At 39.7% G+C, this 25,384-nt stretch overlaps 1 protein-coding gene and 1 long non-coding RNA gene across 16 annotated transcripts in view; one reads left to right on the forward strand and one right to left on the reverse strand.

Moving 5' to 3' along the window:
* SDK1 (sidekick cell adhesion molecule 1) overlaps nucleotides 1–25,384 on the forward strand; it is a 656,852-nt gene that overhangs the window by 324,497 nt on the left and 306,971 nt on the right. The gene's annotated exons all lie outside the window — the stretch shown is intronic.
* LOC120374002 lies at nucleotides 112–22,327 on the reverse strand. Its single transcript, XR_005585849.1, has 3 exons — nucleotides 22,223–22,327; nucleotides 513–692; nucleotides 112–166 (listed from the first exon to the last, which is right to left on the reverse strand). It is a non-coding gene; the product is annotated as an uncharacterized LOC120374002 (long non-coding RNA).

Genomic DNA, 25,384 nt, shown 5'->3' on the forward strand with positions numbered 1-25,384 from the left:
TGAACAAATAAATAGCAAGGGAAGGTTTAACAATTCAAAGCAGGCTCCACCTGAACCACTGCTCTCCAGAGCTCAGATTTCACAATCTTTGCCCCACATGAAGAGGTTCCAATCTATGTCAGTTTCTACCATTGGTGTGGATAGTGTCAGCCAGCAATTGTGTGATCTTAGTGAGTAAAGCAAAAGTAGGTTAAAATAGCAAAATAATTTTTTTCACTTTCCACATGAGAAATCTATTATATGCTACAAAAGCCTATAATTTGTCCATGGTGAATCACTACATTCTAGATTAAGAAGAAGGCACACCTATGATTATATTAAATAATTGAAGACATTGTTATACTTGATTTGTTCTTCTGGAATCACCCCTTTTGATCAGATGGTGCTAATGAACGACAGTTTCTCTAAAACCAGAGTTTGTAACTACAATAAAGTTTCTGAGATTTCAGAAGTCAAAATCCAATTACATGAAATATTAAATTGATTGTGTATGTAACAGTTTTGGGACTCACCACCTGGCACCTCCTGCTGGTCATGTCTGGGAATTAGCTCAGTCCAGTGGAGCACCCCCTCCTGGTGGTGTCCCATCTGTCATCTCACCCTTGGTTGGTGTGTCATTGCTCCCCGCTCAGCAGCATCCTCTTCAGGCCACTGCCCTCCGGCAGTGCCACTTAGTCCATCCACACCTCCTTCTGGGGGGAGGAGGTCAATCAGCTGCCTCTCTGTGCCCAGCCAATGTGGCCAACTGCACCCCTAAAGTCTCACCCCTCTAGACAGCTGCTCCCATCAGCCAGGTGTAAGGCAAGGGGGGGACCCAGGCCCACCCACTACTCTGGGTCCCAACCCAGGGACCCTCTAGTGGCAGCCATCCTGCCCTCCTTCTCTCCACATCCCTGGGCTGCTTCCCCTTCGGCCTCTTGCACCGGCTAGGCCCTTCCCCTCAGGGCCTGTAGCCTGGCAGACACCAGGCTGGAGTTTCCTTCTGCTCCCCCAGGCCTGCCCCACACTGCGCTGTCCCCGGTGCTAGTCTCCCAGCTCTTGAGACAGACTGCCTGCTGCTAGTCTGGGCAGCCTTTATATAGGACTGAGCCTGGCCCTGATTGGCTCCCTCCAATCTGGGCCCTGATTGGCTCCCAATAAGTCCTTTTCTTATTGGCTGTTCGTCTGCGCAGGCCTACTGGAAAGCACATATCTTCATAGCTTATTAGGGTTGGAAGGGACCTCAGGAGGTCATCTAATCCAACCCCCTGCTCAAAGCAGGACCAATACCCAAATGGCCCCCTCAGGGATTGAACTCACAACCCTGGGTTTAGCAGGCCAATGCTCAAACCACTGAGCTATCTCTCCCCCTCCTGCCTGCTGTAGCCTAAATTCTCAGGGAGTGGGGCAGCTGCCCCACTACAGTGCACTACAATGTACTTATACAACTTTAAAAAAAGAGAGTGGAGTGAACTAAAGATTTTGCATTTTCATGCCCACCTATTATGCTGCAATGAGGTTCATTAGTAAAATCACATGAGAAAAACGTATAGAGCAACTTCCTGCACTTCACCTGGCTCAGGTAAGTGTCATCAGTCTTTGTACTAGTGAGGGGTAACAGCAATGATATGAAGAGGGTGTGAATACGAAGACACAGCATGAGAAAGGATCTAGATCTAGGAATACATTTAGCAAACAGAATTAATAATGATCAACATATGGAGGCAAATATGGTCCTGCAGGAGTATGTAATCTATAAAAGCAAAGAGGATAATAAAATGCAGGCTAGAAATAAACAATAAGATTAGAAGAGACATTTCAGCTTTGAGCTCTTCTTATGGCTGTAGGGAAATAATTCAATTTTTTTCCCCACAGCCTGAAATGGTCTCATGGCCTAAGTGTCATGTCTTGTTTTGTTTTCCTTTACTAGTTTAAATTACCTCTTTGTTCTGTGTTTTCCAATCTGTGCACTGCTAAAAGGTAGATTAACTGTTTCTATTTTTACTATTAACAGTCTTCTTGTTTTCCATCAGTCTAACTAGTTCATGAATTCAAAGATAAATAGATTGGTTTATGCCATCCACTTACAAATGCGATCAAGATCAGGAAGAACCATAAGAATAATTAAAAGAGTTGGAGAGGTATATATTTTATAGCTTCTGTTAACAGGAAATCTTTCCTTCTTTCATAGAACAGAAGTTCTTGCCTCTTTCTCCATTCCATTGCACAATTTTTTAAAAACCCTAAATACACTTTTATTGGATAATCTTGATTAGAATAAAATTTCACAAACTATTGTGTCCCTTCTCTGTTCCTTTCCAGGCCTAGCATCATGTAGTTGCTTTAAATGAATTATACAAATGCATTATTTTGTCAGAAATCAGTTACTCACTTACTATATGATTGAATCAAAGTAATAACTTAAAATAACAACACAGAGCTTAATTGTTTTCAGTAAGTCTTGGAGATGCATGTACTTTTTATATGTTTGACCTTTTGTGTTCTGATAAAACTCACTGATCGGTGCTTAGGAAGATTTCTTAGTTTGCAAAGTGAACAGAAGCACTGTTTATTACAAGCTTTACAAACTACTTACCAGCGAAATTGATCATGGTAGAGGTGTCTTCTTTTGACTGACATTCCTGGGAATGTGATTTTTAGTCTTTACAAGGGTGGCATGACTGCGATAAGAAACAAGAATGGGTCGTTTACTGTTGTTACAGACAGACACTGATGTTTCCTGTCATTGAAGTGTATTGATTTTTTTATTTTGGCTTGCATCATAAATAGGGTTTGGAGAAATGGTATCACTCAGTGATTGTTTACATGGCAGAAAGAGAATCAACTTACTTTTAGTTTAAAAGGCAACCTCTGTTGCTGCATTGATTTTATCTGACTCCTGTTTGTTTGTGTGTACTGATCTAATGTATAATCAGAATCACTAAATAGGAAACACAGTCAGTAACTACCACTATATGTTAGCTAACAATAGCAGGAAAGTACAAGGTTTGTTTTCAAAAGCACAGTGTAAAACTTGACTTTAACCTTTCAACTAGCTATTAAAATTGCTAACAATAAAACATCTAGTCACCGTGTTATAAGAACGTAAGAATGGCCATGCTGGGTCAGACCAATGGTCCATCTAGCCTAGTAACCTGTCTTCCAATAGTGGCCAGTGCCAGATGCTTCAGAGGGATTGAACAGAGCAGGGCAATTTATTGAGTGATCCATCCTCTTGTCTAGTCCCGGCTTCTAATAGTCAGAGGGTTAGGGACACCCAGAGCATGAGGTTGCGTCCATGACCATATTGGCTAATAGCCATTGATGGAGATATCCTCCATGAACTTATCCAATTATACTTTTGGCCTTCACAACATTCCTGGCAACAAGTTTCAGGGGTTGACTGTGTGTTGTGTGAAACACTTCCTTTGGTACATGTGTTATGTGAAGGGGTAAATAGCACTTCCCAATTCACTTTCTCCAAACCATTCATGATTTTATCATACCCCCCCTCAGTAGTCTCCTTTCTAAGCTGAACAGTGCCAGTTTTTAAAATCTCTCCTCACATGGAAACTGTTCCGTACTCCTAATCATTTTTGTTGCCCTCCTCTGTACTTTTCCCAGTTCTAATAATCTTTTTTGAGATGGAGTACTGTAGCGGGGTAGTCACCCTGCTCCTGCCTGGAGTATGCAAACACGTGGAAAAAACCTCTGAGAGATGTGTGGACTGCCCCATTCATATCAATGGAGTGTGAACATGGAAGACTTAGGATGACAATGTAAATATTAACATTTGTAAACAATATCACCAGTGATCAAAGCACACAAGGAAGAAGTGCCTCATTTTTGTATTTCAGTATGTGTCTACATCGCAAATAAATGGTGTGTTCAGAACTCAGATCAGCTAATCCGTGTTAACTAACTCTGGTTAAAATAGCAGTGTAGACATGACAGTTTGACTTTTAACTTGGGTTAGTTAACAGTTTGAATTCAGCTCTAGGCTTCCCTCTAGGCTTTAACTCTAGCTGCTAATCTGAGTTAAAAGATGAGTTGCCATATCTTCACTGCTATTCAACCCAAGTTAGCTAACTTGAGTTAAGAACGCACCTTTTATTTGCAATGTAGACATACCCTTAAAGCTTGTCTACATGGGAAAGTTATACCAGTATAAGGTTGGGTGTAAATTTAAACCACTCTAGTTGTAACTTGATAAAGGCCCAATTGGACAGTTATTCAGGTATAAGGGTACCTTTTCCCATTTTAGCCACTCTTTTTCTGAATATGAGCATCCACATGGTGTGGGGAGGCGTTTATACCAGCTTACAACTATAGCAGTCTAAGTTTACTGGTATAATTATACTGCTATAGTTGGAAAAATTTCCCATGTAAACCAGCCCTTATTTTGGTGTCATTGCTGAGTGGAATTTGTGAGACTAGCATGACTTTTTTCCCAGTCAGACACCTATTGCTCTAGACCAGACCCTCCTTTAAGTGACTTTACCAGCTGCTGGTGGGACATGCATGAAAAAGAGGAGAATAAAATTGTGTAGTATAGGCAGCTACTTCTTCTAGGAACATAGCCTCTTTAGAGGACAAGGTAGAATGACTCAGCTCAGTTTAAGCTTCATCAGATCCTTAGGGGGATTTTCTGTTTGGAGAATTTCTCCCGTCCATCTTTTGTAGGTTAAAATGGAGCAAGGAAATGAAAAGAAACCACCTTGCAGTTCTCATGATGGCAAAAATGCTTTTTCTTTGCATAGTGGGTGGGGTGGGGTGGGGGACACAAGGAGATTTAAAAGACAAAGTGGACCACAACAGTGGTCCAGTCAACTGAACTTATCTATAATCTGGGAATTTTGTGACAATTGTATAAACAAATGTTATGTTTGTACTTAATGATGAAATTGTTGTGATTCGTTGTAATTGCCTGGACCGCATCCTGCAACCCTAACTCATAAGCATGAATACCCTCATTAAACTCTGTTGGGTCTGCTCTTGTGGGTGAGATACTACTCAACATGAGAGGATGCTGATACTAGAACTGGACAGTAAAAAGTAATAGTAAAAATATGGGGATACTTAGAAAAATCTGTCACTTGTTCAGCTAGCTTTGTAACTCTGTCTGATCTTACAAACACTTACTACTGGGTAGCACTTACAACGGTAAGCAGTGTGACTTTCTAGTAGTAAATGTTTGCAGTACTGGGTCCAAATGTGGTGTGAATAGTCCCTCAGTAGAAGTTACTTTTACACATGTAGTTTCCAGCAAGAGCAGCAGTGTTATGGAGTAGGCCTTAGTTCCTCTTGTAATATATGAGAAACAAATATTTTCAGAATTAATGTAAGTTTTAAATATTTATTTCAACATGGTTACCTTAACCACAATCAGATGTAATGATCAGAGCGGCTTTTTATTACACTTTTCCTTTATTGGCAATCTTGGCCCTTTGAAAAGTATAGTAGTTTATCATCAACTGAATCTTAATAGTCACAAATTCATTGTCATTCAGAATAAAGAAAAAAGTTAAAACCAGGTTTCTCACTTGTGTTTTGAATAGAGTAGAAAATAATGGCACTGTTTAACAGCAACTATATAGTGTTAAATCTTGTGAAAACATTTTGATTTTAGCATCAGTTTGTTCAATGTCAGCTCAGCTTTAAGGTTAGCACCTAGCAGTTAAATGCTACTGCAGGGTTAGCAGAAATCTGTATCAGTTTGGTACTACAAAAACAGTGGTTATTAATCTTGGATCAAGACTACAAGCTGTTGAGTGAAATTAATGGTAGTTGAGAGATCTTAGCAGTTTGCAGCATAGTGCCCTTTATTAACCGAGTGGGTGTAATTTAGCCAGGAGAAAGGTAACTATTTAGAAACTAGAGATTGCCAAAATAAGTATTTAGTAGCGAAAAAGGATAATGGAAGCGTGTGCTCTACACATCAAACTTTAAATCACTTCAGCTAATATGGCAGCATGTTCAGGGTGTATTACTTTTATACAGTCACTGAGAGCTAGATTGACTGTCACCCTGCACTGGTGCTTTGTGGGCAGAAGGGTTGTCTTTTCCATCTCCAAATGCCCAGGAACTTGTGCAGGAGTGGTCAAAATCTCAGGACTTGTCTATTTGGGGAAATCGACCAGAATAGCTATTGTGGCATATCTGTGCTACTTTAAATAATTCACACCCTACCTTTCTCTAGAATAACTTCCCTGTGTAGACAAGCCCTGAGTACAAGTTGAATTCTGATGGTTGTGATACCCCTCCTAAAGGGAGAGTGATATTGACCTCCCTTTCTCCAGTGCAACAGAGGGGAGCACACACACTGGACCCTTTCAAAGGACATAACAGTGGTCACTTAATATGTACTCCCTAAGATATCTGAGAGCCAGGCACAATGCCTGTTAGATCACCTGCTAGAGGACTAGCCTTCCACAGCTTTGCTTTCCATTGCTTTCTGTAGCTTTGCACAACAGTCTATCCCTACATTGCTTGCATATATTCTAACACTCTCTTTTCAAGTCAGTTTCCATTCCTTAAATCATGTCAACATCAGCAAGGAAAATAAGAGTGAATTCTTACTTTTGTTAGCAGGTACCCATAAATAGACTACTCGGCTCACATTCAGTACCTGACAACGATGTTCAAGCCAGAGGCTTTTTTAATGGAGAAAAAGACAGAATAAAAACACTTTCCTATATTGGGAACAACTTTAAATTGATGGTTTTAGATAGATTTTATAAATCTGCCTGTCTGTTTAAAAAAAAATCTTTTCAATTAAATTTTGATTGTCTGCTACTAGTTATGAAGTCATGAAAAGATATGTAACATAATCACAGGGAAAGATAAGATAAGATAAAGGGCCAAATTCAGCAGTGTAGAGTGAGATTGTTGTTAGAACCCCTTCCACTAGTGGACACACTTTTATGCTCAGCTAGCCTCTTATGCTAGTCTGTTGTTGTGTGAGGGGGTATAAGTGGTCATATTGTTTGCAGGAGAAATGTGTAAGCTAAAGTAAACATAAGTCCTACCATTTTGCCTTTTTATACTTCGAACTCCTCAGATTGTAAGTAATACACAGTTAGACTCCCCCACACCTTGGAGCAGGATTATGTAGGCCTAAGGAAATAGGGGATATAATTTATACCACAATACACACCATTTCTGAATTAGGCCCAAATACACTACATTTGTTTTTATAACAGAAAATATGTATCCAGTGGCATAGGGCTCTTACTGAGTTGAAGGTTTAAAAATATTCTATGGACCTTGCAGGGCTTAAAGAAAATCTGAACAGACATAATGAGATATGAATGGAAGCTGAGTTTGTCTTTGGAAAAATCACATACACAAAATATTCATTTCTAAATCAATTCAATAGAGCATAATATGAGACAAAGATAGGTGCTGCTATTCCAACTCACTCACTAAGGGTACGTCTTCACTACCCGCTGGATCAGTGGGTAGCAATCAATTTCTCGGAGTTCGATATATCGCGTCTATCGAACCCCAAACGCACTCCCGTCGACTCCGGAACTCCACCGGAGCGAGTGGTGGTAGCGGAGTCGACGGGGGAGCCGCGGACATCGATCCCGCGCCGTGAGGACCGGTAAGTAATTCGAGCTAAGGTACTTCGACTTCAGCTACGCTATTCACGTAGCTGAAGTTGCATACCTTAGATCGACCCCACCCCAGTGTAGACCAGGCCTAAGATTGTGTTGGAAAGTACTAAATTGTGCCTGTAATTTGTTTGGCATTTTTTTCTCTCTCTTAGACTTGGATCTGAAGGAAAGCCTATCAAGTAATAATAAACTTTGGGTATTAAAAAGACATCAGCCAAGATGGATTGAAATATGTAGTCAAATATTGTTTCCCTTCCAAAATCAGGGGATATGATCTTTCCTTCTTGAGCAAACATAATAACAGTTAATTAACCAGTAACCCCATTTGTAGTTTTAGACAGTGTTTGCAAATACCAAAGGCTGAGGGCCAATTTATTTTTGAGTTGTATGAGACATTTATACTGATTACTCCTGATGCATCTAAACTACTTCAGTTTATATAGTTGGGTCTTTGGAGAGATAAGAGTTCTGTCATAAAACGTTTACAGGAACAGATGACAGTCATCTACAGCTATGGTTTGTCAGAGTGAAAAATGCCAAAAGCCATGCATATTCATCTGCACCCAAAATAACCTTTATTTGGCCATTGCTAATAGCAGCATTGAATCAAGTATACGGTGACATCTTAATGGCTTTCCCTCTGTTTACTGGTACATATACCAAACGCAAAAATGACTCCTACACCACACCACTTCCTCTGTCCATATATTTGCATGCATGTGTGTTTGTGTGTGTGTTTATTATGTACTATAGAGGCACCATAGTGGCTCTGTAATTAAGGTTGTTTTAAAATTTTAAACTTGCAAATTTCTTACACTATATTATTCCTATCTAAGAATCCTCCTCCAACTTACACCACTTATTCTTTGTGTGCAGAATGAATGTTCTGAATATTTACAAGAATGTCTGTTAAAGTATATGCATTTTAAAAGGTACACCTGTGCAAAACAAGTGTAAAGAAGATGAAAAGTGGCATCATTCTCATTTGTTAGTATGTTGTACTCACTCTGCAGAGGTAAAAGGTGGTGGAGAATGAGGCCCTGAGGTTTTGCCATTTTTATGGTAAGAGCGACAGATATGTTCCATGCATACAGCTGCCATCTGGGGTAGATGCTGAAGCCACTTCCCCATTAGAGGCTGCATCAGAAATCCACACAATGGGCTATGCCACCTCCTGCTTTATTTTTGGATGGTCCATACTCATTTCAGAGTTTTTGCAGAAAACTGCCTTGATATTTCTCACTAACTCTTACAAAGACTTGAATTTACTCAGCTTGTTAATTTACTCAATCTACTAATTATTTATGTCACCATTATTTAATATGTATGTTACCATCTCATCAAGAGACTCCAAGCAAGACTGGGGCCCTATTGTGCTTAGCACTGTGCAAACATACAAGTAGATGCAGTCCCTATCCCAGAGACCTAACAATCTAATAATTGACTCAAAAGAACAACATGAATCCTTCAAGACAAGATTTCACGCAGAGACTGTGCAATTAATATGGATCAGAGCTGTGCTTCTTAACAAGTACAAATTACTGGGCTAGATTCACCACTGTGATACTCCAGTTTCATGCCAGTGTGATTCCACTGGAGTCAGACCACCATAAAATTAGAGTAACAGAGCAGTGAATCAGGCCCTATTGTTCTGTAGTGTTCAGATAAACCTAGTGTATTGTTTTCCTCTCTCACCCCATGACTACTTCCCTGCCATTTAAGTTCCAATTCTTGCTGTACTGCAGAAACCTATTGACATCAATGACACTGTGATCCTGTCATGAGATTTATTACTGTGGAAATGAGAGGCAAAACAAAACTTAATGCAGAAGGAAACAAAATGGGTAATGAGAATATTTTATAGACCATAATTTCATTATTCCACACCTCAGAGCTTAATCAGATGGTCTAATGTAAAACGGTGTTACAGAAGGTCAGATGGGAAGGACACTACTCAGTATCTATAATGAGGACAGCGAAGAGGTCAGAATTTAAAAGGGCAGTTAGATTTTTGCAACTAAGACGATAAATAAAATACCTCTCCCAGCACACATGGTTATTTCATGCACTTAAAATTAAGAATCACCATGTTGTACAAGTTTTTCTGTGGAAAGTGCTGGGGATTTAGAAAGGTGTGTCAGGCCTTTTGAGTGAAGGAAGTGCTGGGACCCCCCCCCCCCCCGAAGGAAACCTTTTGTGCCGTCAAAGATCACAGGCAGGGTTACATAATATTGTTACCACATTCCTGTTTGAAAACATAGTTCACTGTATCTTCTTGGGTGCTCACAGCAACCTACACTGCTGGTGGGAGGGGAGATCTGTAGCAATAACAAGAAACTGAAATTCAGTCAGTGATTCTGAGAAATATCTCAATTTTTACCAGAGCTGACAGGTTTTTTTTCTTATGATATCAAAGTAGAGGGGAAACCATAACAACTAGGATTACGTGGCTATTTATTTCTTTTCTGTTAAAACTTAAATCAAAAGCATAGTTCAGATTTCATGAGTGCTGCTTGGGCCGCTAAAATAGTATAGATATGTGCAAGAAGAGGAGTTAGACTCCAAATACCTTTTCATCTGTAATGTAATTAGTTTATTCACCAAGACGGGTTGTCTCCTATTAATTAGCTATGTGGGTATATCCTTTGAAAGCATTGATTAAAGCAATTTCCATGGTCACCATCCACTTCTGCTTGAATGGTGATGACACCTGCTTCCATGCTACCTGTTGCAGAGTTAAGTGGAATAGGATCAAACCTCCTGTAAGAGGTAAGGCATTGTGAACAAAAACCTGCTTGGGTGGTACTGTCCTGACCCATGGGCCTCAAGCCCAGCTCCCTTGGGGTCATGGAGCAGCCACATTGCAACCCTTCACCTAGCAGCCTGCTGATAGTACGTTACCTGGGACCCACAAGCTCCAGTTGGCAGACCCCCAGAGTAGCCGATTGGCCCACTAGCCCTACTTAAGCCAGCAGCAGGAACAGAAAGCAGTCTGAACAACTGAATTCTCTCCTCCTCTGGATTGTGTGCCTTTTACTTCCACTGAGTGGTTTCCTGGCCTCTGGTTTGTTTCCTGCCTTTGACCTCCTGGTATCCTGACCCAGCCTGACTCTGATTCTTGACTTGTGGTTCTGATCTCCAGTTTGTCTCCTGCTCCTGGGATCCTGACCCAGCTAACTTGACACTCCTATAGAATCATAGTCTCTAAGGCCAGAAGGGACCCTCATGATCATCTAGTCTGACCTCCTGCACATTGCAGGCCACAGAAACTCACCCACCCACTCCTGTAATAGATACACAACCTCTGGATCTGACTACTAGGTCTGGCTGCCCATGATCTGGCTGTCACAGGTACAAGAGGTGAAACAAGCAGCTTTCCCAGAAGCATTAAGAGAGCTGGCATGTTTAAACATTCCAGTTATGAGATAACTGTCAGTATGATAGTTCTAACTGATCAGGGGTGGAAGGGGAGGACGATGTGTGCTAGTTACAACCTTTTGTACATTATACTGGTGAAACTCTGATTTTTTTTTAAAGCTATTTATAAGGCCTCATCCAAAGCTAACTGAAGTCAATGTGCAGGGATCAAAAGGGAAAAGAGTCCCCAAGTATTGTGGTTCTACATAGTGTGCAGGAGATTAACATGGAGTGAGTAGGAAAAAGTCACCTTGAAAGAATAACTAAAGCATATATTTTGCTGTTTTGAATTAAATACAAACAAACCAGAGATCCATAACAAGAGGCAACTTAGTTAGCTGTCTTGTAGATTATTGCTTGGAGTATTTAGCATATATAGGAAATTTTTATTTTGCTTGTACAACATTATTGATAGAGTTTATGAAATGGTTTACAAGTACCTCATGGTTGAAGGGGTAAAATTGACTTTGGTAACTTGCCTCCCACAAGACTTATTCTGTGTTGTGTAGGGCTGTAAATGTTTACAATCAACTTAATTAATTTAATAGACCTATTTTTTTTCCTGTGATGTATTCCTTCAAGGGCTTTAAAATTCTTTTTTTTCCCCGGATTCCTTTTTGGTTAGCTTTTTTTTTTTCCTTCCCAAGGCTTTTCATGCCTTTTGCTTTAATACTTACTTTCAAAATATAAGGACTTGAATATATTTTTACTCTGTGGCTTTACTGGAATAAATAAAAAATATGGAGTACACAATACTGTCAATTGCATACCTTTGGTATCACCTGGCAAGGTGACAGCAACAGAAGAGAGGTAAGGATTTGGGGGCAATTTTTTTTTCTTTTACAGTGATGCCCAAAACATGGATCCATGTTCAAAGAATCTAAAATGCATTGGTGTGGAAAAACACTTTTCTTCTTATGTACATTTTATCACTTTTTCCGGAGCTTTGAGATTCTGCCAGTACCTAAAATTCTACTGTGGAGTTGCACCATTTTTGATATACCTGCTTAGGATTTTAGTTTTCCAATAGTACACCAGCCTCAGGAAAAAATGACTCAACTGAGCTCCTCTTCATATGCTAGTTCATTGGGTCTACCTTATTGCAAATGCATGTAGCTGAGGGTTTCCCTATATCATTCATATATTACTAGCTTTAAGCATTAAAGGTGTGGCTTGCATTTGAAACACTCTGTATTTTAATCTGTGCTGAGTGGACTGCTAAAGTAAATCATTTGGAAGAAATCTTCTATAACGTGCTACCTGAGAAGCATTTTCTTACAAGCCACAGTGAGTGTCATTGAAATTAGTAAGACGGAATTCACTTTGTATGTCTGAATACTTTGCAATCATTTGAAGAAGCAGTTGTTTTGGGAATTCAGTCACACCATTCAGAGTAGCAGCCGTGTTAGTCTGTATCCGTGAAAAGGAAAAAAACTTTTGTAATGAAAATCAAGATAGTTTTTTTTCCCTCCTGCTGACAACAGTTCATCTTAATTAATTAGCCTTTTAGAGTTGGTTGGGCAACTCCCACCTTTTATGTTCTCTGTATGTGTGTATATATATCTCCTCACTATATGTTCCATTCTATGCGTCCGATGACGTGGGCTGCTGCCCACGAAAGCTTATGCTCAAATAAATTTGTTAGTCTCTAAGGTGCCACAAGTACTCCTGTTCTAGTCACACCATTGTGGCTAGGGAGCAGAACTCTGACATAGTATGTTTTTTCTCATCATCATTACCTTTCTGCTAACAGGTGAGGTCAGGCTTCTGCTTATCAAACAACCAGTTTCAGAACAAGAATAATACAAGCCTTTGGCATCCCAAAGGAAAACTGAACTTTATAAGTAAAAGTTAAATTATTGATTTGATGAAGAAAAATCAGTTTCCACAAGAATGTTTTCTTGCATGCACCATTCTTTGCACACATTTGAACTTTGTGAAAACGTATGGCTGGAGAATTTGCAAGTTGTTTGGGAACGTAGTTTCTGAATAGCCATCCGTGGTATAATGAGAGCTATGAAGAAGGGTCGGAAACAGACACTTTATTCAATTGAACTGAAACTCTTTTATAAGCAAACTGTTATTTTTAAGCCACTGCCTTGGTTGGTACATGCTGGGGATTTGTGTCAGGTTCATAATTGAATATTGAACTTTTTTGTTTCTGAATACCAATATTTATTGCTTTTCCCCCAACAAATTTTGTTCTTTCTGTCATAATACCTTTAAACCATATCAGGTAATTTAGCATACATTAATAGTTCCCTTTTATTTTAGATAGCTTGGGAGATGCTGTTGTAGGTAGTGAGGAAGAAAAGCTTTTAGAAATGAAACTCAAGAATGTTAGCTATTATATGGTGAATCATTTCAATCAGATGCTGGAAATTTTCCATTATTAATTTAATTTAATGCCTCTGAGATAAGTGGATGGAGCTTCTTTTCCTGGGAAGCTTAGGTAGGGGAATAAAACAATTCTTTCCCTCTACACCCATACCCTCTTCCCCCCAGCAAAAAAATGTTTGGTTATTCATGGTGTACTGAATAATATCGGCATGACCTGGTTTCCAGGCAACCAGAAAACCTTGTCAGTGGTAACAATACACAATGAATAACTCCAAGATGATGAAAGAAAGGGTCTCGTTTGACAAGATAGCACCTGTTTCACTGTAAACAGCCAGTGTTGAAATAATGATGGCATTAGTCAGGGGAATACAAGAGGTTCAAAAGGGTTTTTGTGACTTTGAAAGTGAATTGCAGCACAGGGAGCCATCACTAGTTTTCTCTTTAGAGATCAGTTGTTATGCCTGTTATTTATTTGGTGTCTGTTTTATGTTTTTTTTTTCTCCTCCTAATCTCTTTCTGAACTCTTGCTATGGCTGGTTGCAAATATGGATGGGCTTATTTCTGAAAAGTGAATTTATCTAACAATATGAATTGTAATAAGGTATATGAAAGCTCTGGTGTGTAATGAGAAAATGATTACGATGTTGGCAGAAATGTTTCAGTTAGTGATTGTTCCCATGTGTGTCATAAACAATACTTCACTGATCTTAGTTAGCTAGTACATTAACTTTTCTCCTGCTGAACTGTCACCCCTTGCAGTTATATAGCAGGTTAGTAGATTCATAATCTTGTGGAGTGGAAAGATGCAAAAGAAAAGTAAGTGGAATGTGTGATACAGACTGAAATGATCTAAATAGGAACCAAGTGCGAGGGAGAGTGAAGGCATAAATGCAGAGAAGCTGCAGAAAACCCAAAAGTAGTGCAAGCACAAGAAGGCAGAAAGATGTGAAAATTACAGAAGCAGCTCAGTAGGGGACCAAAAAATGTAACATTTAAATATTCAGATGATTAAATAATACAGGACTAAGACAATACAGTAGAATGACTTAAAATTTTATCAGGAGGGAACTAGCAGTTCAGGGACATGACTTAGGGAAATTGGATGGACCAGGAAAGGGTTTTGATGCCTTATGTGACTGGTACCCACAGCAAGTCCTTTCATCTCTAGGTCAGTTGTTGAGGTCTAATCCAAGTTGTTAGTGACCAAGATTCAGGTCCATGTTATGGTGATTTGGTGAGCTATGTGAAATGAGTGTGGTACCTGGCTGTCCATCAAATAAGTATCAGATTGTGATGGCTTTTGATCACTGCCAACTGGGGATAGATGTGCAATAATGAAGAGGTAAAAAGCCCCATATTTCATTAACAGCACCCTAGTCTATCCAATCACCTTGTCAAATTAAAAAATAGTATGGAAAGAGAAGAGAGGGAAAACGGATGAGATTAAATGAAAAAATTAAACCGTAAACTGGATTGGAAAAAGCAAACACAAACATAAAATAAACAGAAGAGTAAAAGAGGGGCATTAATTGTATGTGGAAAGTACATCACCTTCTCCTTGCGGTTCAGCTGACATACCTCTGACTTGGAAAGGAAAAAGGAATTGGAAGCTGGTTAGTCTGTGAAGAAGCAAACTTGGAATTGGAAAAATAAGTAAACTGGTTTGTATTTGTACTGAAAAATAAATGGTAAACTGGAATTAGGCATCAAATGGAACATCAGAAACAGGACATTAAAAAAAGGGAAGACTAACATAGCAACACTTCACCCTTCCCTTTGTGCTCTACCACTTTCTTTCCAGTTCCATCTAGCTTCACCTTCATCTGTTTCCGCTGTTGCCTCCTTCTCCTTTGTAATTTGTTCAATTTTATCTTAGCAGCTTCCCCGCCCCCTGTGTTGGGAACTATGCCTTTTCCACTCTAGCATTGCTTCTTCCCTCACCTGTTCTGTGCAGTCTAGATTATCTGTCTGTTTTCACCAAACCAGTAAAGGAGGTGTGATGTTGTGATGGTCTGAAATTAGAACATTCAAGAGCAGAAAACTAGAAATTGAGAGGGCTCAAGAAGGGAAAAAAAGAGGCTGGAATGTTTCACAGCTGATATAGTAGGAAACTGAAATGTCTCTGAAATGGAATGATCGAGTGACCACAGATAGGCAAAATTTTCGCTAATTCATCAATTTTAATGCCCAAAATTTGAGAGATTTTTTGAAGTTTTTTTGTGTGAAATGTACCCAGAACAAATTCCCAAACTTCCATCATAGATTCAGCTTTTCCACAGGGTACTAACTTTGCTGTTTTTCACCAGTAAGCACAGCTTCTTATGACCAGGTGATAAAACTTCCACCATGGCTTTGCCTCTAGGCAAAAAACGTACATTACACTGTAGTGTGAAAGAATACAATAATAAACTTTATTTTGGGAGGGAGAGAGGGGGATTTGTGTATAACTTTCCACCCTAGAGGGCTTCAGAAAGGACAGTGTAGGTTCTAGGAGAGTTTCTGGGGGTTCAAGGAGTAGTGTGTGCTTGGTGTTTATATGGGGAGGGAGGGGCAGACCTACACATTATATCAGTCCTGAACTTTGTGTAGCTTTTCAATTATAGTGCTAAAATAAAAAGGCTTTCTGATAGCCTTTCTCCAGAAACTAGACGAGAAAATGCACAAATTTGCTTTCCTTAAAGTTGGCTGGAGACTTTCTTTGTAAAGAATTATTTTCATACACTTCAGCCTGCAATTAAATGGAAAAATATTAGAACAATCTGATGCATGTACATAAAGGTACATGGCAAAGTTTTAGGAAAGCCTCCATTTTTTAAAAACTGTTAAAATTCAAATGCAGTTTAATAACTGACTTAAAATACTAAAACTGCTTCGAAGAAAGAAACGGCCAACTGAATGGATATAGTGGTGTTGCTTTTGGACTTACTGATTTGGTAGACCCCATGGGACTGCTCAGTTATACTTCCTGAGGCTCTAGTTAGGTGTGAAGTGTTGATGGGTTCTTAAATTGAGCCTGTCCAATGTCAGTTTGAGATGTTTTTTTCCTGCTGAGGTTACTTTTGTCTGTTTGCAACCAGCAGTCAAAGAGTGGAGTGTCAGTGTCAAAGAAAGAAAGGGGAAATCCTCCCAGTGTGTACCTGTTTATTCACCTTCAATAGACTCCATTAATACTTGCTTCAGAGTTATTCAGCCTGTTCCTCCCATCCCCAGGAGTGGTTGCAATAGCCTGGACTCTTTCTGTTCTTCAAATTCACTTATATCCACTTCACATAAAGAAGACAAGGCAAGTGGAACTGTTGCCTACAAAAAAGATGCAACTCCAGCAATTATTTTAAGAACATGAAATAAGTCGATGTTCAAGACTCCCAAGTAAAACAATTTTCAGAAGATATTTTGGTAAAATCTGAGGCTATCCATTGGACTAAATTGCAAATGTTGTGGGCAGGTGTAAAAATGTTAGTTGAAGATTGAGACAAAGTGGGTGAGATAATCTCTTTTCTTGGACCAACTCTGTTAGTGAGAGAGACAAGCTATCGAGCTAACACATTATCTCTCACCAACAGAGCTGGTCCAATAAAAGATTACCTCACCCACCTTGTCTCTCTCATATCTTGGTACTAACACTGCATACAACTGAAGATAATGTTTGTTTTCAGAGAAAAGCTCAAAACACTGAACATTATTGAGAATATAGAAACAGAAGTTGGTGGAAAAGTTCTAATAGTTTGTTAAACTTCACTGGCAGAGGGAATGATTGGATAATTGCTAATAAATATTAGCAGGGGAACAACTAAATATAGTGAGTACCCTTCAATAGTGTCCTTTTACCTCTTTTTACTGTGCTTATGTTAGCATTACTCTTCATTCTCAATACATTAAATATCACAAATACCATAAGTATCTTACCCACTGTTAAAACACTATAAGAAAACTTTATTTAGGTATTTGCTCTACACTCAGCATATTTGCAAGAAGATCTGAGATTTTTTGAGGGGTCTCCTCCGTCTTCTTGTTGAAGTGTGTTACTTGCTGGTCAAGTGTAAAGTTATTTTCTACTTTGGTCATTGTGAGGGAATGGAAAGTATCGGTCCTGGCAGGACAGACGTCAAATCCTTGCATTGGGTAAGCTATCAAGATGAATGCTATAGTAGCATCTCTGTCAAGCAGTAGCAGAGGTCAGGGCCTTGCAAGTAAGTTTCCCATTGAAAAAGAAATCTATAATACTTTCTTGAGTGTAACTTGTTTTATTTACGCTACATAATGAGTCTCTGAATGACTGAGGGGTCAGCATGCAGGTAGTCAGTCCCCAGCAGTTAGGCAATCCTCTCTTTCAGAAATCTCAGTGAAAACATCTTTGCCAGGTTCCCAGGGACCATCTCTCCTCCAAAAATTCTCTCTAATTAGAGAGGTTAAGGCAGAGAGCACACTTTACTACTGCTTGTGACAGCTCCTCCTAAAAGAGCCGCATCACAAAACTAACAGCAACACAGCATTTCTTCAAAGACCGAACAGTGCTCACGTGCTAAGAAAAAGATCGTACAAAACTCTGCAAATGTGGCAGCACAATCTGATTTCCACCATAACACTATTAATACCTGTTTTTCCGCTGGATAGAGACTGAATCTTTGAGCAGTCTCATCTCATAAAATATTTGTCCCCTAAGCAATGCAAACCCCTAGATAATTTTTTCTGGTATAAGACAGAGGGACATGCTGAATTAAGCTCCTGGGCCATATTTGTTTGTTATATGGATGAATTGCTGTCATTCGTTAAAGAAAAGAGAAACAAATTTGCTTAGTGGAATCAGCTATTTCTACTGAGTTGGAACTGAATCAATCTCCTGAGATCAGTATCAATGATCATATGGCGGGTAATTGAATTGGGACACTTTTTTTTTTTTTTTTTAGTCCTTCTCACAAGATGAATTTAATGCTGTTTTCTTTAGGTAGTATTTGAAATACTATAATACATTGCAAGATAGTCTTTGCTTTATCAATTTAGTACAAGTATTTTGAAGTGGAGACTGATCTACTTAGTTTCAGCATGGGGTTTTGTTTGGTTTGTTTGTTACAGATGTGTGGGTTGGTTTTTTTTGGAGGGGGGGTAGTTTTTTGTTTGTTTGTTTTTGAGAGAAGCATTTCCAACTTGTTCCTTCAACATTTAGGACCTGATTCACCATTGCAGTCCTCCAACCTTTCAATGTAATACCATGAAACTGGAGTAATACAGCAGTGAATCTGGAGCATGTTCCTTTTACAGAACTGCACCAAGAGATTATCTGTTTTAAGACTGATATATGCACATATAATAAATATGGGAAAGTGGTATAACATTTCCTAAAATAGATAGTTGTTTCATATTAATGTTTGATGCAAAGTATGGGGGTAAAAAAAGACTTGGACAAATTCCTTTATTTATTCACATTCTGCAGCCCAAAGAATATTCCCAAATAAAATTAAGAGTATATAATTGTCCTAAAACAGCTTGTGGTTCAAGGGCCTGATCCTGAAAGCTGCTTCCAGCTCCCACATTGTCAGACTATGCCAGAAGAATGACAGAAGACACTGGATATGGTTTATTAGGCCTTAACTTTATTAACTGTCTAGGAGTACCTGGCAGAGAAGTGTACAGTGCAAGTAATTCAGTGACCACTTCAATATATACATGAGGGAGCTTCTGTCAGCCCTCCCCTTTATCATTGTGGTCCCCAGCCAACCTGCTGCTGGGATTTTACCATCCCCCCTTTGAATTAAGGTGGGCTGTAAAGGAAGGGGACAGGGGGTTGGCTCCCTGCCATGCCAGTGATAGGAGCCCTGAAACCCCCTGTTTCTGCTCCTTTAACAATCAATTTATCTGATCACTCTATCCCTTCCCTATGGAGTACCTGCACTGGACATCTACCTCACATCAATATAACGAGTTATGGCATCACAGCCTAACTCCGTTCCATGTTTGCCCCCATATGGCCCTCCCCCCGAACCTGCTGTGGAGAAGGCAAACACCAAAAACCCCACTTCACCAAGGCCAATCTGGCGGTGAGGGAAACAATTCCTTCCCAGACCCGCAATAAAGGAGTGACTAGTGCATTGCCCACAGTGGATCCTGAGCAAACCTGGCATTTTACCACTTCCATGGGTGGATCCTGCTCCCTCTGGTCCATGTAAAAGAGGGCTTCTTCTGCCCGGCATGTACTTATATAAGCTCCCCTCTCTTTTGGTCACCTGAAGGGATGTGTCAGTGTCCCCAGGCTGATCTCCTCTGCAGCTGGTGCAAGATCACTCCGTGCCTGCTACTTAAATAGGTACACACCTTTCTCCAGCAAGACAAACAGCCCCCCAGCTTAATGGGCATGTGTGGTCATTGACATCAGTAAGAGTTGTAGGTGTTAATTCAGCACCTCTTTGGCTTTGAATGATTGAATCAAATATACTAACATTAATATATGTTCAGGGATTGACATCACTGACAAACGACCACATTTTTTCAGTGACAGTTCTAACAGTTTATGCCTAAAGATTGGCATCTTATGAAACAAGCTAACCTGGATTTTCCATGTTCAGGAAGTATTAACACTATGTAATAAGATCAGATTTGCCACCTCAGTATTTCACATACATTGGTAATGTAAAATATGCAAACTAATTTTCCATCCATCTCAGTCTGAATGCTCTGCAAATTCATGTTTCAGTAATCTGATCCATTTTATACATACAGCCCAAATATCATTACCTTCAAACTGCACGATCTCCCATTCCTTAGATCTATTTTATTTTAAAGATTTGAGATTAGGGAGTTAGCTGGTACCCTGGAGAACTTTTTTTTTAAATTCAAGCAGCTTTTCCCAATGCCGCTGATGAAAGCTTTTTCAGAATCAGATCTATCTGAAAACTGCCTTCCATGGTGCTTCACCTGATTCACAGTGAGAAAGTACTAGCACTGTCTAAATCAGAAGTTTGCAACTGCACTTTCTCCTATGTTTCTTTTATAAGTGGAATGATCATCTGCCAGGTTTTTACTCCGATAACCAGGATGTTGAACATTGCTTGTGTTTTAAGTGATGCTTCCTCTTGGGTGGCTTAAAAACAACTTAAAGATAAAACTCTTTCAGTGTCTGTCTTTCACTGTTTTGACACAGTTTGACTGTGACTTAAACATGTATTCAGCACATCTCAAAGATGTTAGGGCAGCACAGGGGAGGGAAAGGTCTTCTACAGGAAGTTGATCTTTATTCTCTTTTTTTTAAATATTCAGAAATGAAATGCAGACAAAAGGGGGGAAACCCTCTTTATTCTGTTAGTGCTCCGAGGGACAGAATTTGGTGGTGCAATGGGAAAGTACCTACAGTCACACCTATAGTGAATTCCCAAAAGGACTTTCTAAAGATGATACTTAGCTTCTAGGGGAAAATATCAGAGTAAAGACTTGTGATTGAATAATAGGTAGTTTTACTTTTAATGTTAACTTGTCATTTCATAGATGTCATAGATTACCTTCCATTTTATTAAACCATATGAAACTGTGCGATAGTAGATATGTTGAATTCTCCTGTACTTATCTTCCATTTCTGTGAACAGTTAAGCTTTGAGATGTATGATCAGTTGGTTAAAAGCCTGCATTTCAAAGGCCTCTTAGGTTGAAGGAACAGCTACAGATGGGATCTGAGCTTGTGCTTTTGCTGTCCAAAAGCCATGGCATATTTCCCATTGCTCAAGAGAGCTGACAAATTCTTTCTGGAACTCCCAACAACTAACCTTGAGTCTTTTTTCTTTTGATCTCTAAGAGGGTATTGCAGCTGCCTGTTTGAAATAAAAGCTTGTTTCTATTTTTTCCTCTTCTCCTAGTTGAAACTCTATTGTATAGTAGATACAGCGGCTTTACAAATTCAATTATTATACTTCTGTCGTCATTTCCTGGTCTTAAACTTTTGTCCAACTTGGTATAATATGGACTATCGCCCTAAACCCCATGCCTCATCCTATTAATCATTATTGTATGGAAATTAAATGTTAAGACTTTGGTTTAAGTACACTTGTCATAAATCCTATCTTGTAAGGGTGATTAGACACAAACATTCTCTTCCATGCTTTGAACCAGTTTGAAACCTTCATATCAATATCATTAGAATGGGTGAATGACTTGCCAACTCTGACTGATACCCCCTTGTAAAATTAAGTTGCACATTACATGAAGAATAGTATCTATTTAATAGGCTTTTCTCCACTGACAAAATATGCGAAGGTGTGTAACAGGGAGCCTGAACGATGTTCTATCAAGTCTACAAATATTTTACTAAAATTAAAAAAAAACAAACAAACCGTAAACTTTCTTTTCCACTCTGAAAACTTTTTCTTACATACAGTGTGGTCTTCAGCAATAGGTTTAATGAGCTGTTGGGTTAATATCTTTTTGTTCCTTTTACTCTCCTATCTAATCCTAAATGTATTACTTCCCAATGATACTATGAATTGACCAATGTACATACAAATGGCCAAAAAAGGTAAATTGTTTTTTCAGCACTTTTGTAAATGTTGATTTGACCCTCCTAGCTTAACAGACTATTGGGTCTCTCATCTTCTTTGAAATTTTTCTGCTGTTTTTACCCAGTGCATAAATCTCTAAATATACACTATTATTATTCACAAGTAGAAGAACTCCTCTCTGTATAGTGGATGAAACCGACAATGTCCGTAGACATGTTTTGCCCCAGTGAATATTTTCCTTGTTGACTGACTATCTTGCAAGTCATTAGCAATGAGATTACTGGAAGTATGTGGATTAAAGGCTGAGGGGAAAAATAAAACTCACAATAGAAAAAAAAACACTTTAGAAAATACACCCCACAAAGTTGAGAGGCAAGTCAGTTTAACCTTCTGTCACTTTAGTGTTCATGTGTTCAAATCTTAAGCGAGTATTCTCCAGAGATTCAAACTTTGGTGAAGAAACCCCAGTAGGCTGTTAGAAATCATCTGGAGAGCACGGCTGTTGGAAGAACAGACACAAAATGAAAAGTGCTAGAATTTATATTTGATCATTCATTTGTTTTATGTGAGAATGAGACCAGTTAAGGGGCAAAGCACTCGATCACAAATAGCATATATAACTACTTTTTAAATGGAAAAAATGTTCCTTTCTCTGTAACTAGATTTTCTAAAGGAAGAGTATGAATGTATAATAAAAGCCATTACACAGGCAACACTTGCCAACTGCTACCACACAATTATCTCCTATTCTAAAAATTAGGGGAGAAAAGGTGAAATTCGGTAGTCTCAGATAATGTCATGTGAACAGTTGGTAAATATTGCCTTCAGTAGGATATGTTGGTGCTCAGCACCTTTGAAAATCAGCCACTTATTTCAGTGTGTACAGGTAAATATGTATTTAGGCACCTGTCACAGGGTCACCCATCACACTGGCGCCTCCTGCTGGCCGTTTTGGGAATTAGCTCTGGTCAGCAGGTGTGCCCTCTGGTGGTGGTGGCTCTCCCATCTTTGTCTCCGCCAGCAGACCCAATACAGTTCCAGTCTCACTGCCTCTGCTTTGTGGCAGTGGATGGGGAAGGAGGACCCAGGCCTGCCCACTACTCTGGGTCCCAGCCCAGGGACCCTGTAAACAGCTTCTCGATGCCCCTCCTTTCTTTCTCCACCAGTCTGTTTCGATCCTCTGGGCCACTTCCCCGCAGCCCCAGCACCTTCAGCTCTTGCCTCTTGCTCCTTCACTTCCCAGAGCCTCACTTCACTTCCCAGAGCCTCATGCCTGCAAGTCCTAGCATCCCTGTTCATGGTGCTAGTTCTGCAGCCCTCTAGGAAGCCAGTCCCCTCCCTTGAGCTTCCTGCAGCAGACTGCCTTGCTTTGGCCTGCAGCTTCCTTTTATATGGGCCAGCTTGGTCCTGATAGGTTGGTCCAGCCACTGCCCTAATTGGCTGCAGCCACCACCCTAATTGGCTATTTCCTTGCAGCCCTCCAGGCTGGGTTTTAACCCTATCAGGGCCAGTATGGGGCAGACACGCCTAATGGTGGAGACCAAGTGTGGTGTAAAGCGGGGATTGGCAACCTTTGGCACACGGCCCATCAGGGAAATCTGCTGGTGGGTAGGGATGGTTTGTTTACCTGCAGCATCTGCAGGTTTGGTTGATCGCAGCTTCCACTGGCCCACGTCACTTCCCGCAGCCCCCTTTTGCCTGGAACGGCGAACCGCGGCCAGTGGAAGCTGCGATCGGCTGAACCTGTGGACAGTTCAGGTAAACAAACTGTCCCTGCCCGCCAGCAGATTTCCCTGATGGGCTGCGTGCCAAAGGTTGCCAATCCCTGGTGTAATGGCTCACCAGTCAGAGACTGAACAATGAAGTTTCAGCAATGAGATCTCATCACATCTTTCAGGGCTTGCTTTAGTCCCAAAACACAATCTCAAAACTACTGGATACTAAACAGCTGATGCCTTTCCAGCTTCATCCCTTTTAGTAGCTCTTCCTGGCTACTGTGGAGATACCCATATTAGGTCTCCCCAAACCATGGATCTCTCCTGTCATCTCTTGCTGCATAATAGGCACAAAGGCTTATATCTGCCTTCCTGTAGGTCACATGCTTGTTCCTAGTTATGTGCCCTGCAACTAGAGCTCCCAAATTTAAAGGGTTCTGGGTTTGTAACAGGTGCACTGGGATGTGCAGATGTGTTCCAAGGCCTAGTGTCATTACACCATGACTGAAATTTTTGCCTGAGTTAAAAGCCCAAATATATTTTAATGTCCAACACTTTTCATTACATTGCAAATTGCATCATGTTTTGATATTCAGTACACAATTTGTCACAACTATGGTAACAGAAAACCAACCCTTTAGTTGCAACACTGACTTGTAACCAGAAATGGTGCATTCAGAATAGTTGCAATTTTTACCTTTAACTGTTCAGCCATTATTAAAGTGATTGGAGGCCATCATGTAAAACTGGAGCTTTGATTAATACTATGAGAGGTGAGGATGTGCTTTCTTAATAAGAGACTGCTCATTTCCCCAAAGTTGATTTACATGCTCTCTTAAAACACTGGTGTGCCTCAGAAACAGAGTGTGAAAGTCAGGGAGAACTGGAAATGTTGTAGTTTGTCTTCCCCCAGGATATTGGTTATCACAGAGAAGAATGACTCTTCTATGCCAGAGTGATGACAGTAGATTATTGTTCCAGTTCCTCTTTAGCTGATGCTTGTAATTTTATTAGCAATTTTTTCTGGTTGTAAATACCATCCTTCTCAAATCAGCTAGAAGTATGAAAGGAAGCAGAGGAGGCTTAATATCTTCTGGAATCTGAACAGAAAAGCTGTTGCTTTGAAACTCTAGTGGATACAGAATAGAATGGTATAACGGGATTACACTGTATTAACTGGAGGGTAGACACACAACTCAGGAGCAGCATTCTAGTGAGTAAATAAAACAGGGATTCAGCATACTGATAAAGTAGTTTATGATCACTGCAGGGGAAAAGTTCTGAGGTGAGCCTAATAGATATCAGTGTAGATACAGATATAGATACTTAGAATAGTTTATTGAGCAACTAGGTCTCTTTCCAGTTTTTTCATTGCCATGCTGTCTACTCATATATTTTGACATCCATTTAAAATGGAAAACAATTCAGAGGAATTGAACTTTATTAAGTATTTTATTATTATCATTATTATTTATTATGGTGGTGCACAGTATACTAGGAAGTGTATAAACATATGGAAATATATAGTCCCTGTCCCAAAGACCTCAAAGTCTGAAAATAAAAATACAATGAGTAGTGATCACAGTAATGGCTAACCTGCAATGTAAGTTTCATGTTTTTGTTTTCAGTCTTGAACTATAATCTCTTCCCAGCTGCCTCTCTACTTAATCATAATTAGTTGGCATTTGCTTGTAGAAGTAACAACAATAATGAGTCTTCTTGAGGGATATGAATGAGGAACATTAGATTCATGTTGAAATTTCCAGCTGCATGGAAGGTGGGTTTCTGGAGGATGATATATCTCACACCACTTATGTGGTTATCTGTTCTATGA

This window comes from Mauremys reevesii, linkage group 10 (genome assembly GCF_016161935.1).
Source record: "Mauremys reevesii isolate NIE-2019 linkage group 10, ASM1616193v1, whole genome shotgun sequence".
Lineage (NCBI taxonomy): Eukaryota > Metazoa > Chordata > Testudines > Geoemydidae > Mauremys > Mauremys reevesii.